Below are 4,625 nucleotides of genomic sequence, written 5' to 3'. Positions count from 1 at the left end.
CAGGTAGGCTACACCAAACAGCTTCGGCCATTTCCCAAAGGTAAGGACCATAATCCTTTGTCAATACACTGGGTTGCCTGCCTTATCGACGAAGACAACAATAGGGAACTGGTTTCGTGTGTGTGTGTGTGTGTGTGTGTGTGTGTGTGTGTGTGTGTGTGTGTGTGTGTGTGTGTGTGTGTGTGTGTGTGTGTGTGTGTGTGTGTGTGTGTGTGTGTGTGTGTGTGTGTAATTCACCACCATGGTCTTTGGATCACGTGTTGGACTCGTGATCGACAGATATTTCCCTCCCGGAAGAGAGCTCAGAGCTCGTATGACCGACCTATGGGTAATGCTGCGACCCTACACGCACACACACACCCAACTCCCTGCCCACGAGAGTTGGAGTATCGACTCGAGGCGCAGCGATACTGAAATTATTTCAGCCCTGGGTGGGATTCGAACCCGGACCGCCGTAGTGACAGTCGGGGACTGTGTGTGTATGTTCGTGTGTGCGTTTACAAGATAACTATCAGGATAGAAATACGATTAGATATATAAATAAAGAGAAAAAATTAAATATTTAATAGATAAATAAATAAAGTGGATAGTGAAAAAGATCTCGGTGTAATTATCAGTAACGACCTCAAATCATCCAAGCAGTGTATTTCAGCCTCTGAGAAAGCAAATAAGATTCTGGGATTGATTGCGCGATCTTTTGATTTCAAAAGTCCATCACTCATTAACAAGCTATATAAATCGTTAGTTCGTCCACATTTGGAATATGCTGTTTCCGTATGGTCACCGAATCTCATTAAAGACATTGACAGACTGGAAAAAGTACAACGGCGAGCCATAAAACTGATTCCAAATATCAAAAATAAATCATACGAAAATCGACTTAAGCACATGAATCTGTTTTCCCTAAAAAAGCGTAGACTCAGAGGTGACTTGATACAGGTCTTTAAGATTTTAAAGGGAATTGACAACATCAAAAGTGACCAAATTTTCACATTGAATGAGAATCAGACAAGAAACAATGGTCTCAAACTGTCCGGAAATAGATTCAATTTGGAAGTAGGTAGAAACAACTTTGCCAACCGTGTAGTTAATGAATGGAATAAACTTCCTGCACAGGTAGTGCAATGTAGTTCAGTTCGAAGCTTTAAGAATCATTTAGATAAATACCTAAGTAAGATGCTGTAATGATTATAATTTATCTTATATTATTTGTTTTTGTTTTGTTACAATTTGTCTGTCTGATTTTCATTTATTATTAGTTATATGTCAATTTATAATCATTTACTATTTACCTTTTTGTTTGTTATTCAACTATACCTATGCATTTATTTATGTATTTTATTTGTTATTTTTACATTATTATAGTTTTAATTTATTATTAATATGATTTTTTTTTTTTTTTTTTTTTTTTTTTTTTTTTTTTTTTTTTTTTTTTTTTCATCCGACCTAGATATGGATCAAAAGGTCTCCTGTCGGCATGCTCCGCCTTTGTAATCCTTTGTAAAAAGGCAAAGAAAATCACAAAAAAATTAAGCTACTTAAAAAAAATGTATTTTTTTTGTTCTATAGAAAAAATAGCATAATTAATGGAAATAAATAACTGAAAATACGAATGATTGAAAATATACATAAAAATTTGATAAAATATCGTTTGTTTACAAAATGAAATGGATGTATTCTCAATAACATTAGACATCTTCAGGCAAAAACCTAATTAACAACAAGACAGAGTTTATTGTTCCCAATACAACACCGAGAAACTACATCAGAATACAGCACTACAACCCTACTCTGCCTAGCTGCACTATAGCAGAATACAATTCTATAGTGCCACTCTGCTGGCACTATAGTCACAGGACTATAACGCTACTCTGCCCGGCTGCACCCACGGGACACTACAGTAGTAGTGCCACTCTGCTAGTACTATAGTCACAGGACTATAACGCTACTCTGCCCGGCTGCACCCACGGGACGCTACAGTAGTAGAATGCCACTCTGCTGGCACTATAGTCACAGGACTATAACGCTACTCTGCCCGGCTGCACCCACGAGACACTACAGGAGAATACAATTCTATAGTACCACTCTGCTGGTACTATAGTCACAGGACTATAACGCTACTCTGCCCGGCTGCACCCACGGGACACTACAGTAGTAGAGTGCCACTCTGCTGGCACTGTAACCACCGGAAGACCCATGGGAAGCTCTATAGGCGACCCAGCCTGGAAGCGGGAGACTCGGTCCCGCCCGCCCGCCCGCCCCCGTCTCGGCAGCGCCTTTGTCTTCTTTTGTGCGGCGCCTTGTCCTTCTGTAGCGCCTCGGCTACAAGCGTATTGATATGTGTGCTTTGGGTTTTTTTTTTTTTTTTTTTTTTTTTTTTTTTTTCCCGTTTTATTCTCACGTCTCCTTATCGCACGCTTGTTGTACCTTACTCCGGTACAAGAACGGTTTTGATATTATATACATATGATGTATATACACAGATACATTATATATATACATATATATATATATATATATATATGTATATATCTATATACATATATATGTATACAGTATATACATATATATACACATACATATGCATATATATATATATATATATATATATGCATATACATACATACGGTATATATACGTACATATATACATAGATACATGCACATATACATATACATACATTACGTGTGTGTGTATATATATATATATATATATATATATATACAATTAGATTACATGTATACATAAATACGCTTACCTGCATACATAATGTATGCATACATACGTGCCTGCAGTGACAGCATAACCAATCAGCATGAACCGCTAAAAAGAAACAAGTGCCCACCGACTTTATTCAGCATAAGAGAGCCTCCAGGCCCCACTGGCCACGTGGACAAAACTTCCGCCAATGCAGGACCGCCGGCCTAACCCCTGCGGGTGCAATGCAGCCTTCGTATATTTCGTGATTAGTGTGTATATTAATTAGTCGCCATCCTAGAAAGATGATGTCCACCATAACCAAAACACGAAGTAAAAAAAAAAAAAAAAAAAAAAAAAAAAAAAAAAAAAATAATCACCTACGGCATGAACTCCCCCCATCCCCCCTCCCCTCCAAAAAAAAAGGAAAAAAAGGACAGTCAAAAGTAATCTTCTTAAGTTAAACAGACTAGCTACACACACACACACACACACACACACACACACACACACACACACACACACACACACACACACACACACACACACACACACACACACACACACACACACACACACACACACACACACACACACACACACACACACACACACACACACACAGAGCGAGATTTATATCTAGTACATGTCGCTTGCCCTTCCCTTCACTTCCTCCTCCTCCTCTTCCTCCTCCTCTCCCTCCTCCTCCTCCACCTCCTCCTACTCCTTCTCCTCCTCTTCCTCCTCTCCCTCCTCCTCCGCCTCCACCTTCTCCTCCACTTCTTCCTCATCCTCCTCTTCCTCATCCTCTTCCTTCTCCTCCTCCTCTTCCTCCTCCTCCGCCGCCACCTTCTCCTCCACCTCTTCCTCTTCCTCCTCTTCCTCCTCCTCTTCCTCCTCCTCTTCCTCCTCCTCCTCTTCCTCCTCCTCCACCTCCACCTTCTCCTCCACCTCTTCCTCTTCCTCCTCCTCCTCCTCCTCTTCCTCCTCCTCTTCCTCCTCCTCCGCCTCTACCTTCTCCTCCACCTCTTCCTCATCCTCCTCTTCCTCCTCCTCTTCCTCCTCTTCCTCCTCTCCCTCCTCCTCCGTCTCCACCTTCTCCTCCACCTCGTCCTCATCCTCCTCCTCCTCCTCCTCTTCCTCCTCCTCTTCCTCCTCTCCCTCCTCCTCCTCATCCACCTTCTCCTCCACCTCTTCCTCCTCCTCCTCCTCTTCCTCCTCCTCTTCTTTCTCCTCCTCCTCCTCCTCTTCCTCCTCCTCCGCCTCCACCTTCTCCTCCACCTCTTCCTCTTCCTCCTCCTCCTCCTCCTCTTCCTCCTCCTCTTCCTCCTCCTCCGCCTCTACCTCCTCCTCCACCTCTTCCTCTTCCTCCTCCGTCTCCTCCTCCTCCTCCTCCTCCCCACCACTACCTCTTCCACCTCTTCCTCCATTTCCCCTTTCTCCACCTCCTCTTCCACCTCCGCCTCCACTTATTCCTTCATCTCGTCTTTCATTACCTTTCTCTTCCTTTCCTCCTCCCTCCACCTTTTCCTTTCCACATTCCTTTGCCTTCTTTTACCTATTTTCCTTCTTTCCCTTCTCTTCCTGCGAGGGGAAGGTCTTGAGAGGGGAGAAGAGGGGAGAGGAGATGAAGAGAAGGGAAGGGAAGGGAAGGGAAGGGAAGGGAAGGGAAGGAAAGGGAAGGAAAGGGAAGGGAAGGGAAGGAAAGGAAAGGGAAGGGAAGGGAAGGGAAGCGAAGGGAGGGGGGAAGGAAAGGGGGGGAAGGGAAGGGAAGGGAAGGGAAGGGAAGGGAAGGGAAGGGAAGGGAAGGGAAGTAAAGGGAAGGGAAGGGAAGGAAAGGAAGAGAATGGGGAGGGAATGGAAGGGAAGGGAAGGAAAGGGAAGGGAAGGAAAGGAAAGGGAAGGGAAGGGAAGGGAAGGGAAGGGAA

The sequence above is a fragment of the Oratosquilla oratoria genome, chromosome 29 (genome assembly GCF_046742065.1).
Source record: "Oratosquilla oratoria isolate Oo_2021 chromosome 29, ASM4674206v1, whole genome shotgun sequence".
NCBI lineage: Eukaryota > Metazoa > Arthropoda > Malacostraca > Stomatopoda > Squillidae > Oratosquilla > Oratosquilla oratoria.
This window is presented reverse-complemented; position numbering follows the sequence as displayed.